This window comes from Pan paniscus, chromosome 15 (genome assembly GCF_029289425.2).
Source record: "Pan paniscus chromosome 15, NHGRI_mPanPan1-v2.0_pri, whole genome shotgun sequence".
NCBI classification, from domain to species: domain Eukaryota; kingdom Metazoa; phylum Chordata; class Mammalia; order Primates; family Hominidae; genus Pan; species Pan paniscus.
In genome coordinates this window covers 95,540,681-95,558,597 of record NC_073264.2, presented here as the reverse complement: position 1 = coordinate 95,558,597, position 17,917 = coordinate 95,540,681, and positions in this window count along the sequence as shown.

Sequence of the window (17,917 nt, the reverse complement as noted above, 5' to 3'; positions counted from 1 at the left end):
CTGACCAGTTGAGCCAGGGAAGACAATAAAAGGAAGGTTCTCATGCAATGAATACCTGATAACAAGAGCTATTACAGAAGACTCTGCAAAAACTGCAACTTCGCACAGAGGCCATCACAACCTTACACAAAAAGATACGTACTTTTTTTTTTAATTCTTTGAGACATAGTCACTCACTCGGTCGCCCAAGCTGGAGTGCAGTGGCATGATCTCAGCTTACTGCAACCTCTGCCTCCCAGGTTCCAGCGATTCTCCTGCTTCAGCCTCCTGAATAGCTGGGATTACAGGCATGCACCACCATGCCCAGCTAATTTTCATATTTTTAGTACAGACAGGGCTTCACCATGTTGGCCAGGCTGGTCTCAAACTCCTGATCTCAGGTGATCCACCCACCTCAGCCTTCCAAAGTGCTGGGATTACAGATTTGAGCCACCATAACTTGCCACAAAAAGATACTTCTGCAAGGTCATCTGCCTGCCTGTCCAACCTCAGACTGGTGCCACCCTTGTTATTGATCTTTGTAGCCAAGGATAATTATCTCAAAACTGTTGTGTAATCCTCCTCATTTTTCCTTTAAAAGCCTCTGTTGGCCAGGTGCAGTGGCTCACACCTGTAATCCCAGCACTTTGGGAGGCCGTGGTGGGTGGATCACAAAGTCAGCAGTTCAAGACCAGCCTGACCAACATGGTGAAACTCCCTCTCTACTAAAAATACAAAGATTAGCCGGGCATGGTGGAACACGCCTGTAGTCCCATCTACTTGGGAGGCTGAGGTGGGAGAATCACTTGAACCTGGGAGGCGGAGGTTGCAGGGAGCCTGGCTCACACCACTGCACTCCAGCTTGGCTACACAGTGAGACTCCGTATAGAAAAAAAAAAAACCCTCTGTCTTCCTTTACTTTCCAGAATATACACAAAGCTTACTGTGGCATGCATATTCCCATCTTGGTGCCTGTTTTTAAATAAATACCATTTTCTTTTAAACAGCCTCTCTCTGTCTGTTATCGAGGTTATCAAAATGGTTTCAGAAACATGATCAAAGTCAGCTCATCTTGGGCAGATCAGCAGCCCAGCTGTGATACTGACTGAGCCCCTTGCTCTCTCTTCTTCCATAAGTCACATTTTTCGGCCCAGTGAATCTCATCTTGGATTCTCAGACTCCCTCCTCTTGGTGAGTTCTTTTCTGTTTTATGCAGAATCTGATCTGGTTATAAGTCTGCCTTAAATGAAGGACCTCACATTTGTCTTGGGACTATACAAGTCTGTTTTGGCAAGCCCTTGCTCGTAAGTGTCCTTTTGGAGAGTACTCTGGCTTCTACAGAATCTGCATTCTAGCTCTGAGGCATATCTTTTTCTGGTGAATTCACTTTTGGTTTTTTTCTATGAGCCTAATTTAATATTTTGTTTGTTCTGGATGCCTGGCTTAAAATTTTTGTGGGCACTCTTATTTTTGCTTCATTTTGTTTTGGTTACACACATCTGTAAATGATTTGGCTCTGTTACTTTTTCTCCTCTTATTTCTGAAGACCTTCTGAGAGCAAAATAAAAAACATTCTAAATGATGTGAGCAGGATAGCTAATTAAAAGCCATTAGAGCAATTGCCACCATTTAAAACACTGGTTCAAATTCATGACATTCCCTAATAGGATTCGTATGATTTTCTTTGCTCTCAAGAGATGAATAAGAGATAAAATGGCATTCTCAAAATTCTAAAGTATGCCAAAATTTCTGAGACTCCAGCTGGCTACATATTCAAAATTTATGGTCCATTCTCATGTACATTTTTTAATTATTGGAAAAATTACACCAAAAATAGTATATGGCCATTAAAGGGAATCATTTCAACTCCCCAAGCCTGCTTTTCTTAAAACTAAATAGAAACAGCAGCCAACTATAGAGTTAACATTTAGAGTCTTCTAAGTTGTCTATCTCTATCTCTTTTTTCTGCCTATTTTTAATTTTCTGACTTTTTTTTTGCTAGTGCTAAACTCACTGCTTATGGCATCCCAGCCAACATTTTCTAAAAACTCTTAAAGGGCTTTTAAATTAATGACTTTACAAATTACAGTGGTTCCATGGTAACCAACAGCCTAGACTCCTGAGTCATCCCTTTTAGAAATGTAAATTTAGATTTGCCTGGCTAACAATCACTTTGGGTGATGGAACAGTTAATTGAGGGACTGATAGTCTCAAAGGAAAAAACTAGATAAATATTTATAAATGTCAAGCTCTCCAATCAAATTGGTAAAGATCTTGAGCTCAGAGCAATAATATAAGGTATCTCAATAATATAAGGCACAAAAATTGCTTTGTCTGCCATGCATGCACCAGAAAAAGCCAGGAAAAAAACACCCTGCAAATAGCTTTTTCTGAAATGCTTCCCCTCCCACATTGACTAGTCAAGCAAACCAGGCCAACAAATAAAAGATAAATTTGTTACTAAAATTCAAGGTTACTTGGAGATTTTGGGATTTTCTACACAATTCAGCAGCCATAGCTAAAATGTAAACATTTAAGTTTAACTCCTAAATTCATGTAAAACTACTGTTTAAAAAAGAGTTAAAGAGATTTGTTTTTACCAAATGACTTTATTCACAATTTTGGTATGTCTTCATTAGATTACCAATCTGGGCAAACAGCCATGTGAACAGGTCCCGTTTTGTCAGAAATATAATTTGGATCCAACTGTGTTTCATAAACCAATGAGTTTGTATCAATCAGTTTTGCTGTCTCATGACTAAAATTCTAAAATGAAAGCTACAAGCTCTTTGTGCGGGGGGAGGTTAAGTGTTTTTACATGTATATTCATGTATTATGTTGTGTGTTGTATCTACATATAGGAATCTGGCATAGTCAGCTTGAAATCCCTTAAGGAATTCTATGCATATTGGCTTAGATAAGTGAGTGCTTATATAAATTGTTAAAATATGGTAATTAACTCAAATGTCTTTCAGTTCATGTGACTTAAGTAAATATTTAATAAATAAGCTGTGTTTAAATTTGTTGATAAAATAAACATGTATTCATAGTTTTCAGCATAGTTTGTTGCCTGAGTTTACTGGTCAGACAAGATTATATTTGTCTCTGCTAGATGCTTTAAAGTCATAAAACTATAAACTCAGCCTAAAATCAAAATGATCTTTGTGAAACTCTTTGATAAGTAGACTAATTTAATATTGTTTGTTTAATAAAAACAGCTGTATCTTCTGAGTTATTGGCAAATACCCAAGTATTTAGGGTTCTTATGTAGGTGAATATCTGATATTCACAAGTTATAAAAATTGTTATTAAGGAAATAACTTGAAATGCTGACTAACTTTGTCTAATAGTTTAGTTTTTAAAAGTAATCTAGGTATAATTGTTAAATAAATAAATAAATGAAAAAAGTGAATGTAAATGGAATAAATGATTATAAATGAACTTTTTCTGTAATTTAAAATCTTGAAGTTATATTATATTTAATTAAGCAATAGATACTTATCAGATGTTCAGGTCATTTCCAAATAAAATAAAATACTGAAACATAAATTAGTGAACATCAATGTAAGTTTGTTCTTGGCTTCTTAAATTTTATATAAAGACTAAAATATATTTGGGTCTTTTAGTACACATAAAAATTACGTTATGGGGAAACATGTTTCTAAAATTATAAAATGGTTCTTATCTGTAAAATACTGATACATCACAGTTAAAAATTTCTTGCTTCTCATATTTTCACTGGAAATTTAGGCTACTGAGAGTTAATGATTCTAATTAATACATATAATTCTGTATAACAAGTGTACTAAAAGATGTATTTATGATGAAAATATAAGAAAGACATTAAAATAAGCTCTTTATTGAGAAAAAGAATAATTGTGTCTAAGTTCAGAGGCTATTTAAGGTTTTTTAAAAAAATAAATTTGGAAAAGAAAGACAAGATAGAAAAAAACAGTAAGTAGGAAAGAAAGATGTGAAGGAAGTTATAAGTCATACATATGCATTTTTGGTAAGGAAGTTTAAAAAAATTATTTTTCAAATAATAATAAAAAGGAAAGTACATTTTTGTCCTAAAGTAACATGACTGTTTAAGAAAGGAAGAAACAAAGGTCTAAGTATATAATGAAAGGTCTGAGTAAGTTGTAAAAGGTTTATGAAAAATGAATTCATGAAAAGTATTTTCTATGTGCTGAATAAAATTTGATTCCCCTATATTAGAACAACAGTTTTCTTCAAGTATTGATTTGCTCTTTACAAAACTTGCAAGAGTTTTTAATTTTATTTCTGAAGCCTGTTTCTTTAAATTTTCAGACAGCTTCTAAATTGCAGCTTTTTCTGTTTTAGTCTTCATTTAATTTCCCTGGTTTCAAGTTAGAAATACTATCTTCTTCAGCTACACTGGTAATTTCATTTTGCAAGGTAGAGTTTTCCTGTTGAAACTTCTCAGATTCATATTCCAGAGGTTCAACTGTTGTTAGAGCTTGCTGCATGTGATTTGCAGGTCATGCACTATGGCCTTCTGCTCTTCCTCTTTTTCTCCTTGAGATGGTACATTTTGGCCAGGCACGGTGGCTCATGCCTGTAATCATAGCACTTTGGGAGACCAAAGTAGGATGATCACTTGAGCTCAGGAGTTCAAGATCAGCCTGGCCAATGTAGTGAAACCCCATCTCTACTAAAAATATGAAAATTAGCCAGGCATGGTGGTGGGTGCCTGTAATCCCAGCTACTCAGGAGGCTGAGGTGGGAGAATCACTTGAACCTGGGAGGAGGAGGTTGCAGTGAGCCAATGTTGCACTCCAGCCTGGGCAACAGAGTGAGACCCTGTCTCAAAAACAAACAAGCAAAAAACCAAAACCTAACTATAGAATGACTGATCAGCAGTGCTTTGGAAGAAAGATCTTGAACAAAAGGGGAAGTATAGAAGTTGTCAGAATCAAAATGGAGTCACTTGTGTTAAATCCCTGACAAATGGAGCCAGAGAAGGCCATGAAGAAAGCGTTCTTGTAAACATATGCCCGATAACAAGGACTATCACAAAAGATGGCAAAAACCACAACCTTGCACAAAGGCCATCACAACCTTACACAAAAGGATACTCTTGTGGCGACATCTACCCAGCAAATGCCTATCCACCCTCAGAGTGGCACCACCCTTGTTTCTGATCCTTGTAACCAAGGATAATTATGTCAAAACAGTTATGTAATTCTCTTCATTTTTCCTGCAAACCCCTTTGTCTTCCTTTACCTCCTGGAACACGCACATAGTTTACTGCAGCCTGCTTGTTCCCAATGCAGGGCCCATTCCTGAATAAATCCACTGTCCTCTAGAGAGCCTTGCTCTGTCTCTTAGTTAGGCAGACACCTCTATCTAACAAATATCTCCCACTATTTTCCCACATGTCATTATGTTCCAGCCACAAGAATCTTTCTGTAAGTCCTGGAATAAGCTCCTTCTTGCCTCAGGGGCTTTGCATATGCAGTTGTTTCCTCTGCCTGGCATGTTTACATCCTCCGTTTTCATTCTGTAGGTATCAACCTTAGTTCATCTCTTCACAGATAATTTCCCTAACCACTCTACCTAAAGCAGGCTCCCATATACATCCTATCTTCTATCTCTGCCTCTTACTAATTTCCTCTATAATGCAACTTAACATTTATATTATTTATTGGTTTCTCTTCCTTGAAGATTTTTTGCTACTGGCTCATTGTCATGCTCTCCAACCTTTCTCCTTTCTTAACTCTCGGCAATGTCAATATTCACAAAAACAGGACTTTCTCATTCCTGTGTCTCCCCCTGTCCTCTCATAATGTTTCCCTTCACTCAAACTAAGACACTCACTCCCATGATCACGGCCTTGATCTTGTAATTGCCAATACTGTGTGACCCAGCATTATAATCAGTCAACTACCATGCTCTTCTTTCCCTTATCATACTAGCAAAACCAAAGCCTGATTAAATCCTCCTGTGTGTATACTCCATGTGTGCTCTGTACAGCTGAAAGACATGGGAGGGCAGCACATCCACTGTGACTGGTCACGCTATCACTGTACAATCACCACAATCACCAAGGACTCCTAATGCTACCTAGCAATCATACTGTATTTCTCAAATCCATTCTCTGCAATAATCCATTCTAATAAATTCTCTAATTCATTCTTTCCCATTCTCCTAGGTGACTATTTCATGCTTTCCTCTCTTTCCTCAGATTTCCAAAACCTCCTTCTCCATTCTTATTCTAAGCCAATGACATCCTTGCTGCACTGAGAAAATTAAAGCAATCAAAAGAGAACATGCTTCCAGCTCAACATTCTTCTACATTCCTGAAAATATGCTCTCATGTTCTTCTTTCTCTTCTGTATTTGGGTGAAGTGTCTATGCAGGCGGCCAAGGCCAATCCACTTATGCACTTGATCTACCTCCTTCACCAGTCCTAAGACAAGGCTTAGCAGCAATCCCTCCTACTCTCGAACCATCAATTACTTCACCTCTACTTAATCATCTTCCTCTGCTAACAAACACAGTTTATTTCTGCCAGACCCTGTGGGAGGTGCCCTAAGATGCACAAAAGTTGATAAACAAGTTCCAAAATTTACCCTTTCCCCGTATGTACTGATAATGTAATTTCTGATATGAGACAATTGAGCCCACTGTTCTCTTCATGGGATGATGGGAGGTGGGGTTTGGGAGCTCAGTGCAGTCACAAGTTGAAACAAGGAAGAGACAGCAGGAAAGTCTTGAGCAATTCAATCTCTGACCTCTCCTGACCATTGTTCCCTCCTCAAGGTCTTCAACATGGCTCAGCTGAAGTTCCCCCACAGGGAAAGTGAGCCTGCTTAGCTATTTAGGGGACCAGTCTCACCACTGGGCATCCAGAGCGTGGGCACACAGTGATCCCTGAGTGCAAACTCAAGTAATAGTGACCAGGAAGAGGTGGGGCTAAAGTTGGTAATATGCCAGGGGAGTGGTACCACATCTTGTCCCTGAACTCAGTTTACATGTAAAATAACATAGAATGAAATTACTCTGGGATTTCAGAAACCAGCATGATTAGTTCTAGATGAGGAATTATAGAGGAGTTAGCATGGAATCTGAGCAGAAGAGGATGCCAAAGAGGTGTTGCTACAGACTGAAGCAGAGGAAAGAAGCACAAATGCTGTTCTAGGGGATTAATGACTTCTGGGGACAATGTGCCCATCAACTGGAACACTGTCAGGGGAAAGAAAGGAAGGAAGGTCAGATGAGGAGTTGGGATCCTTGAAGTTCCGGCCAAGTCTCAGGGCAGGGATTGGAGTCAACCACTGTTTACTTTTTCCTCCATCACAACTGCTACCCAGTCTTTGATTAGGATCCTTGGCCAACGGATTCCAGACATTGCAATACTCTTCAAGCCTCACTTGAGTTTGAGACATATATTTTGCTGATTGACATTGAGTCATTTTAGTTATTTATCACTCAGTGTAACACAGTTCCAGCCACGCTGTGTTTTCTGTGCACATCTGAGTTGCTTGATCACTTCAGCCCAGACTGCAACCTGCAGGCAGATTCAGTCAAGGGTTATCCCTACTGAAATGAGGCCAGCTCACAAGAAGATGTCTAGTTGTGGATGTTGGTTTGCAGCCCCTTACTCAGTACTTGTAAAACAATTGAGAAAACTGATAAAGAACTATAAACTACCTATCTAACAGGGTTATTTAAGAATCAACTTGGGCCGGTGACTAGCATAATGCAACATGTACATAGGAAGTATATAAGGGGTTAGCTGTTAAATATCAGTGACATTGTTCATGAAAATAAGAAAGAAGGAAGAAATAGTTGACAGAACAGAGATATAAGATCAACAGAACTGGAGGATACATCAGGAATTATTCATTTGAAATTTGAAGGCCAGGTATGGTGGCTCAAGCGTGTAATCCCAGCACTTTGGGAGGCTAAGGCAGGTGGATCACTTGAGGTCAGGAGTTCAAGGCCAACCTGGCCGACATGGTGAAACCCCGTCTCTACTAAAAATACAAAAGTTAGCTGAGCATGGTGGCATACACCTGTAGTCCCAACTATTCAGGAGGCTGAGGCAGGAAAATTACTTGAACCTGGGAGGTGGAGGTTGGAGTGAGCTGAGATTACACCACTGCACACCAGCTGGGGCAAAAGAGAGAGACTCTGTTAAAAAAAAAAAGAAAGAAAGAAAGAAAGAAAGAAAGAAAGAAAGAAAGAAAGAAAGAAAGAAAGAAAGAAATTTGAGCCAGCCACTCACACTGCTTAGATTATTTGTTTCCAAACATTTGTTTATGGTCCAGATGCACGGCAATCAGACTCACCTGGGGAATTGTTAAAATACATTCTATGTGACTTTCACAGAGTCCTCTTAATCTCAACTATGATGTGCCTGAGATTTTTTAAAAGTAAATTACTTAATAAGCCAGTACACAGGAAAGTAGAACCATCTCATATGCGGTTACAATAATTTTAGAAGTTTAATCTAAAAATGAAAAATTTGAATTCTTACGTCCATAAATGGACTAAGATAGGATCTAATCTTATATCAACCACATGGAATCGTTATTCCTATTTTTGGCTTGCTAAAAACCAAAGTAATAACCTCAATCACTTCAAGGCAAATAAGAGATTTATTATTTTAACTAAAATGATTTTTTTTGATGTAGGGGCTCATTCTGTTGCTCAGGCTGTAGTGCAGTGGTGCAATCACAGCTCACTGCAACCTCAGACTCCCAGGCTCAAGCTATTCTCCCACCTTAGCCTCCCAAGTAGCTGAGGTTACAGGTGCACACACCACCATGCCCATCTAATTTTTTTTATTTTTTGTAGATATGGGGTTTTGCTATGTTGCCAAGGCTAGAAAAGACACTTTTTATAACAGGAATTCTATGGTTATGGTTGTGAGCAAGCTGTAACATGAGGTGGCATCAGCAAAATACAAACATCTTATTGTATTAGTCAGGAAGGATTAGGTTATGCTTCAGCAGCATACAATTCCAACAATCTTAGTGGCTTCAGGATAAAATCTCTCTCTCATGCAGATTGGGTATGGGTTTCAACAACTCTCAGACCAACTGTTTTTCAAGGCATCATGTCTGAATGGATGCAGTGATCAAGGTGTCCATTCTCATGGCTTCCCATCTCAGCATGAGCCCTCATCTTGACCACAGTGAGCAAAGACAGACTGGAGAATCACTCAGAGGCCTTTCCCTTCTTCAGTCCAGATGTGATAGGTAGCATTTATTCTAGCATTATTTTTGGCCAGAACACAGACCCATCCACCTGCAACTTGGCTGGAAATTGTTGCCTTCTATATGCCCAGAGGAAAAAGAGAATCAGATATTGGCAAGCATTAGTGATGTCTCTCACACTCAACTTAGCCTTCCTTCTGGAAGTTTCTATGCAGCCATCTGTGACCTGGTATATGGCTTCTGGAACATTCCCAAAAAGATGCTCATGCTCTGATAGTGGGTACCAGTCATTTCTTCTTTAGGGTCAGTTTATAGTCTCTGTCAGGGAGACTGTCACTTAAAATGGCCCAGTCTTGCAGACACTGCTCAGTGCAAATGTTTGATATTTGCATTCCTCCAATTGTTAGCAGTCAAGGAAAGTGCAAAGTCAACTGTTGGCTGGGCCTAGGAAACAGGGGAATTCTGGAGTTGGCTGTTGTCACTTGGTAAGCTTATTGGCATTCAAACCAGACATAAGGAATTTGAAAGAACAATATGTCACTGCTATTTTTCTTCCATTGCACAGTTCCCTACAGCCCCTACTGAGAAGCAGGCTCATTTTCCCTAGCTACAAAGGCAGGATAGATGTGATATCCAAGGCATTTAAATGTGAAGTGCTAAACTCCTGCATGTGTATGTGTACACACACACATGCTAAGCATACGAAATTTGCTGTAATGTTTTACAGACCATTTTTGGATGAGACTAATCCATGAACCTAAGGGGAAATGGAGATTTCAAAGGTTCACATAAATCAGGGGTCTTCAATCCCCAGGCTGCAGACCAGTACCGGTCCTTGGCCTGTTAGGAACCGGGCTGCAGAGCAGGAGGGGAGCAGTGAGTGAGATCAGTGCCCTCCTGTTAGATCAGCTGTGGCATTAGATTCCCATAGGAGTGCAAACGCTAGTGTGAACTGCACATGCAAATGATCTAGGCTGCACACTTATGAGAATCTAAGGATGATCTGAGGTGGAACAGTTTCATCCGAAAGCCATCATCCCAACCTCCATCCGTGGAAATTGTCTTTTTTGAAACCAATTCCTGGTACCAAAAAGATTGGGAATGGCTGACATAAATCATAAAATCAAAGGTAGTACTCTAGCCTCCATGGGAAAATGTATCAGGAAATATTGATATGCAAGAGATTTACTAATTAGACTTACTGCACAGTGTGGCAGACAAGTGATCAAAATTACAAACTGGCCTTCTGCTAGGGTCCTTACTAATGCCAAATTTAAGTGAAAGAGGAAAGAAGTTGAAACAAAGTATGAAAAAATATAAATTGTGAAATGAAGATATTTACTCAGTAACTTCCTCGGATTAAAGCTTTGTAATCCCAGAGCTCTGAGAGATCCATCCGACTAAGAATCCCAGTGGCTCACAGGCATGTAGTCCCTTCCTGATGTGATGGGTTTTGATTTTTTTGGTTTTTGGTTTTTTGGGTTTTTTTGAGACGGAGTCTCGCTCTGTCACCAGGCTGGAGTGCTGTGGCACAATCTTGGCTCACTGCACCCCCCCGCCTCCTGGGCTCAAGCAATTCTCCTGCCTCAGCCTCCTGCGTAGCTGAGATTACAGGTGTGCACCTGATGTGATGTTTTAATATGCTGAGCTTGAAGATGCAGGGGGAAAACACCAACATCATTTTTGTTGACTAATTCATGTTTTCATACTTAGTGTGGAATCAGGATTTAAAAAACTGTACTTGGAGACCTATTTCAGAACTGCCCTGAGCTCAGGAGAATTGCAAATCCTCAAGGATCACCAAACTCTCTGGTAGAAAACAAGTCCCAGTTGCAGAAGAGTTCTACCTTAGGTGACCAAATGACCAACATGATGAACTATTAAGTCAAAGGATCCACACAGGGATGCTGGAAGTGCTGCTTTTGCATCTGAAAGATGTTCTTCAGGGACAAAAATACTGTATTCCCCAGGGTCTTTCCATGCTAATGAGGCTAATGTCATAAGGTTTGAAATCCAGGTCATGGGATCCCATCCCCAGGGAAGCCTCCAGATTCCACTTGGAGAAAACACGCCTGGTGCAAAATGCAAGGACAAGTGAAGGACAAACACAGATCTAATGACCTCTTCAGGCACCAGGGTCAAAGCCAAAATATGGCATGGCCATAATGCATAGAGAATACCTATAATAATGTAAACACAGAGAACAAGGAAGAATGCTGGTTTTCCCGGGCACAACTCAACAAGTCACTTAAATTCTCTGAGTTTCAGTTGCTCATCTGCAGAGTGAGATGACAGCATGCAGTGACTATGGCACGGCATTGCTGGAGGTCATATCCTTGGAGACTGAACTAACACACAGGGAAGGAGACTGAAACTGCCTTTGCAAAATTATAACTCAGGCAATTGTGTCAGTGAAAGAAATCAGACCTAACCGACTCCATCTTGCTTCTAACTTTTAAGCTGTCCTTGTTCATTCCTGGGCATAGGCCGAACTAACTTTGGGAGGGAATTCAGTTCATGGTTTTGACTCTGAAACAAAATTGATAATAGCCCTTTCCCGAAAAGATCTCCTTCTTCCCTGGGAACCAGTTTGTCTTTGCAGGACTAACAAATTAGCTACAGATGAGATATTACAGTTCACTGGTCATGCAGCCTCTGGCTCCTAGAGTCTGAACCTCTCCAAATTGCTCCTGAGAATAACATCACTTATTGTAAAACCTAAGATCGGTGCTTGAGATATTTTACAGACCCTACACTCGATGGATCAGCTGACACCACCCAGACCAGTAATCTGGCTCAACCAGTTCTGCCAAACCACCCAGGAACAGAAGACAGCAAGAAAAACTCACTTCGACCCCCCTATGATTCTACTTCCAACCTGACCAATCAGCACTCCCCACTTCCCAAGCCCCTACCTGCCAAATTATCTTTAAAAACTCCAATCCCTGAATGCTTGGGGAGACTGATTTGAGAAACAATAAAACTCCAGTCTCCCGCACAGCAGGCTCTGTGTGAATTACTCTTTCTTCATTGCAATTGCCCCATCTTGATAAATCGGCTCTGTCTAGGCAGAGGGCAAGGTGAACCCATTGGGCAGTTACAAAACTGCTGCTCCTCAAGGAGCTTCTATATGCTTGGACTGTATATTGTTACTACATCAGCCATCTCCAAAACACACCAAAGTAGGTACATTCCCAGTTTTATTCCTGGGCTCAATGAGAGATTAAATAACTTCCTAAATTCCCACAGCTAATAAGCAACAGATTAGGATTTGAGCCCCATGTTGTTCGACTTCATCACAGAAGCTTTTCCACTCCATCAGACCACCTTCCGAGGGTTAAGGCATTTGGAGGAAAGCCAAAAAGGTTAAGGAGAACCCCCGGGGAAGTCACCTTTTTAGAGACCCTGAAAGAAACTGTCATGTATTTGAATAGAGTCTTTCCATTTGTTTAAGTTAAAAGGAATTAAAGGCATGCTTTCTTATAAAGGCAACCCATTCTTGTGAAAATATAAACACACAGAAACATAAAGAACAAAGTAGAAGTCATTGTCCCAGCTGGCAAATCTGCATTCCAGGAGAGTCACTGGGTTGTGCCTCAGAGCCTTCCATGCATCTCCTTTAGTTTCTCTGTATATGCATAGACTCTTACCCTATACAATGTATTGTATGTGGCTTTGTTCTCTTACTTCCAACCAAAACAAAAGACCAAAAGAGAAGAGGAAAATAGAAAGAGGAGGAGTCTCTCTGAACCTGTTCTGGTTTGGGGACTGCCCAATTTTTTTTTCCAAAAAGGAAAAGAAAGGGAATCAACATTATTGTTACCAGAAAGGGGTTCTGATCCAGACCCCAAGAGAGGGTTCTTGGATCTTGCACAAGAAAGAATTCAGGGTAAGTCACAGAATAAAGTGAAAGCAAGCTTATTAAGAAAGTAGAGGAATAAAAGCATGGCTACTCCATAGACAGAGCAGCCCTGAGGGCTGCTGGTTGCCCATTTTTATGGTGTTTCTTGATATGCTAAACAAAGGGTGGGTTATTCATGCCTTCCCTTTTTAGACCATATACAGTAAATTCCCGACATTGCCATGGCATTTGTGAACTGTTATGTGCTGGTGAAAGTGTGGCAGTGAAGACAACCAGAGGTCATTCTTGTGGCCATCTTGATTTTGGTAGGTTTTGGCCAGCTTCTTTACTTCAACCTGTTTTATTGGCAAGCTCTTTATGACCTTGTGCTGACCTCCTAACTCATCCTGTGACTTAGAATCTCTTAACCATCTGGGAATGCATCCCAGTAAGTCTCAGCCTCATTCTAACCAGTCCCTATTCAAGATGGAGTCACTCTTATTCAGATACCTTTGACATTATGAAGTGTCTTCTCTATGCTGGTCCTCTCTGTGTACTCATTTATTTCATCTTAACAACCAACTCTGAGACCTCGGAACTATAAACTCCACTTACACATATGGACAGTAAAGCCATAAGGAGTTAAGTAACTTGTCCACAGTAAACTGAGCCTAGCTCTAACTCTCCCAAATCTCATAATCTTGCCATAGTCTACACTATTTCAGGTGGTGTCAGGGCCATCATTTTTTCCAGAGCCCTTAAAATAAGGAAGGAGACCCCCAAAAGTCTTATGTGGGGATGTTAGTGTGTGTATGCACATGTGTGCAAACTGTTTGTCTTCAGCACCCTAAGTGCCTTGCCCTGCCCTCCCTGGTAAACCTGAGGGCTCCATCCCAAGAGAGCAAGGCACTTCTCCAAGTGTGTCCTCAGCTCCCTGAATCCCATCCACACAGCTTCCAGTACCTGAGCCTAAGTAGCTTCACAGAGTCTTCCCTATCTGCTTCCCACGTAGCCCCGCTGGAGAACAGAGGTAGAGGGAAGAGGGTAGAGAAGTCCAGAACACACATGTCCTCATTGTTTGCTAGGAGGGCTGATGTTGACCCAGCTTGTGTTTGCCCTTCTTGCCCAATGCTCTCTGAGGGGGAGAGCCAAACACCAGGCCCTGAGAACCAGTTTAAGTAGAATGGAAATCATTGATTTTTCACTAAATTCCTGAAACAACTTTGTTTTTTGTTCCCAGTCATTTCACTGAATTAAATTTCTATTTGTCTGCCATCAGAACAACAGGCACACAGTCCCAAGGGTGAAAGAGTAAGGAAATACTATTTATTCAACCAGGCACTTTCTGTAATCCTCACTGCAGCCCCACCATGTCAGGACTATCATCTCCATTCCACAGATAAAAGAGATGAAGTCGCTGGCTCTGGGTTCTTGGTGGTTAATGGCAGATCTGGGATTTGAACTATGTCCAACTTCTTTTCCACTTAATTCCTGGAATCCTTCCAAGACAGCAAGGAAAGGGGAAGGAGGGAAGAGAAAAAAAAAAGCAAGGAGTGGAGAGAAAAGGGTTTTTTTTAAATACAGTTTATCATACTCTACAAATAGCCATTCCACCCAAAAGAAATGAAAATACAAAGACTTCTACATGAATGCTCTTAGAAGCTTCATCCATAACAGACCAAAGTGGAAGCCACCCAGACATCCGTCAATAAATGGGCTAATTGTGGTCCGCCCACACAATGATGATGGAATAGGACTCAGCAAGAAGCATAAGCGCACTGCTGATATTGGTGACAACATAGATCAATCTCAGAAACATGATGTTGAACTAAAGAAGACAGACACAAAAACATAGGTAGTGTATTATCCCATTTACATGCTCTTCTAGAAGGGGAAAAACCAGTCTATGGAGACAGAAGTCAGAACAGAAGTTACCTTCGGGAGGCATTGATAGAAAGAGGACTTTGTGGATGGGAGAATTTGCTCTGTCTTGCTCAGAATGGTGGTTATACAGATGCACACACATGTAAAAATGTATTGAGCTGTGTATTTAGGAGTTACAGTTTTACTACATGCAAATAACACGTCCATAAAAAGTAAATCGATAAAGACAGGGAAGGGATGGTGGCACAGGGGAGATGCGGAGAGGCTGGAGGATTCAAGAGAGGCTTTATAGTGTCATCTTATATATTCTCTTCAATCTTAACGTGCAAAGTAGGTATAATAAAACCTTCCTTGCAGAGCTGCTGGGGAAATGAACGTTTGTGAGCACAAATTTCTGACAGAGGCCTTGGCATCTGGTAACCAATCAGCAAATGGGTTGCTTTGGCTGGGATTCTGCTGATGAGCTCAGGAGGGGCCACAAGGAGAATGGAAAGAGGGACGGCAGGGGCATGATGCAACCTCCTTCCTCATCGGTGGATTTCATCATGACAGCTCAGTCCTTGCTCTGTTGTCCTCCCACGGACTGTTTCCCTTTTCTCATGGGGCAGACAGAGGAGGCGGGTGGAAAAGCAGCTTGGGTGGTGGTGGAAGCCCAGGCTTGGCACTGGGTTCTAGGTCCTGGCTGGGAGGCTTTGGCAGCCTGCTAACCTCTCCCTTCTCAGTGTTAGACTCCAGCTTGAATAATAAAGCAACTGGGTTTGTTTTGTTTTGTTTTACCTAAGAAGTTGCACGCCTCACACAAATTTTTAGCATATGCAAGGTTTTCACACTTTCACCCTGGCAAGACACCTCAGCCATCTGATTAAAGAAATGCTCCATTTCCACGACCCTTGATTAACTCAGTTCATGAAGCAACCTTTGATCACCTATTTTGTGCTCAGTACAAAGCCACAGAGATGGAAAAAACACAGTCCCTGCCCTCCGGTTACTTGCAGCCTGGTGATGCCACCGAGCTTTGGGGTCATGCACCTCACAGCCTGGTTAGAATCTGCCCTCCACCACTTGCCAGCTCTGTGACCCAGGGCTAGGTGCTTGACGTCTATGAACCTCAGTTTCCTCATCTGTAAAATGGGATAACAGAAATATCGACTTCATAGGCTTGATGTGAGGACGAGGAGTTAATCTGTAACAAATGCTTGGAATGGCTCTGGCATGAGCCACGTGCTCACTGTTACCTATTATGCTAATGTTACAAAGGGATGTGTAGGAAGTGTTGGGGAAGCAGCAAGCAGGGAAAAAGAGAGGAAGGGAGAGAGGGAAGTACCTGTTTCAGCATCAGGGTAACACTCTGCCTCAGTTTCCTCATCTGTTCTAAGGCGGTAACAGTGGTACTCACTGCACAGGATAGAGTGAGGTGATGCATGTGAAGTGTTTAAGACAGGGCCTGGCAGAGGCCACATGTGCAAGGAGTCTCAGCCACGATTCAGGGGGTGGCACACCACCGCTGAAGTATTTGGAGATTTATATTATAAAATGGAAGCAAGAGGCCTGTTAAAACCAAGCAAATAGAAATGCTCAAAATCAACATGAAGGAGTCAACAGGGTAAATCGAACAATTTGAAGCCAAGGTCGGAGTTGGGCAAATTAAGAGCCCTATTGCTCTCTGTTATCTAAGCCACCCACGCAGGGCATGTATTTCTGAATAATAAGCCCTCAAGTCCTGCTGGGTCTCCCATAGTCCCCACGCAAGGGTGAGTCTTGCATGCTCAGCCCTGCCTGTGGTTCCCAGAAGGCCTCTGTCACTGCGTGCTTGCTTCCTCTCCCAGGGAAGATACCCCAGTGCCATGTCTTGGGGCAAGAGAAAATGAAGACAGACCTGGGACATGAACATGGTGGCCTTGCCAGAAAGCAAGTGTGTGTTGCTGAAACATCAGCAGAGATTGTCAAAGGGATAAAGAGATAACTTAAAAGGGTTCCTATTGACCAAAACGCGACAAGTTGACCATCTAAAATCAAATCATAATTATAGTTCAATAGGACACATTGAGTCTCTTAAAAGCTTCCAATCAGTAATGACCATCATGGCCCATAACCTCAAAAGAGTAAAGTTAAAATAAAGTTCAGAAAAGGTTAGCTGCAATAAAACATGAGTTTTAGTAATTTTAACAAGAAGGGGATGAAGCTATAGATGCATTTTTATTCCTTCTTTTAACTATGTTGCCCCTTATAATGTATAGCTTTGCCTTATTTTTCTCTGTCTGAGTAAGGATAAAGAGTAAAGGCCAGGCACAGTGGCTCACACCTGTAATTCCAGCACTTTGGGAGGCCGAGGCGGGCAGATAACTTGAGGCCAGGAGTTTGAGACCAGCCTGGCCAACATGGTGAAACCCTGTCACTACTAAAAATACAAAAATTAACTGGAATTGGTAGCACATGCCTGTAATGCCAGCTACTCTGGAGGCTGAGGCATGAGAATCGCTTGTAATTCCAGAATTCGAGAGGTGGAGTTTGCAGTAAGCCAAGATTGCGCCACTGTACTCCAGCCTGGGTGACTGAGTGAGACTCTGTCTCAAAAAAAAAAAAAAAAAAAAAAAAGAAGCCGTGAGTAGGCCAAATAGTTCCAGAAAATGCAGAAATCCCCCCTCCCCTCCCCAACACACAGGAAGCGGCTCAGGAGATTACACACAGAAGGAAAGTGTGTCTGCTGGGGTTTTGCAAGTTGGCTAATTTGAAAGGTGACTGGAGGAGGTGAAAAAATGGTGCAAACTTCATTCATTCATTAAATGAGTTATAAGAAGACAGACACAAGTGTCCATTATGCTAACAGAGCTCTGTGTTAAACACCCCACCAGCATCGCCTCATCTAAGCCTCAGAAGAGCTATGTGGGAAAGAAACTTTTATCCCTATTTTATAGATGAGGAAACCAAGGCTCAGAGAACTGAGGCCCTCCCCCGGATCCAAGTCCGCCTAGCTGTGGTCACCCCACATCCTCTGCATGTCACAGGTGCTCAGAAAAATGCTAAA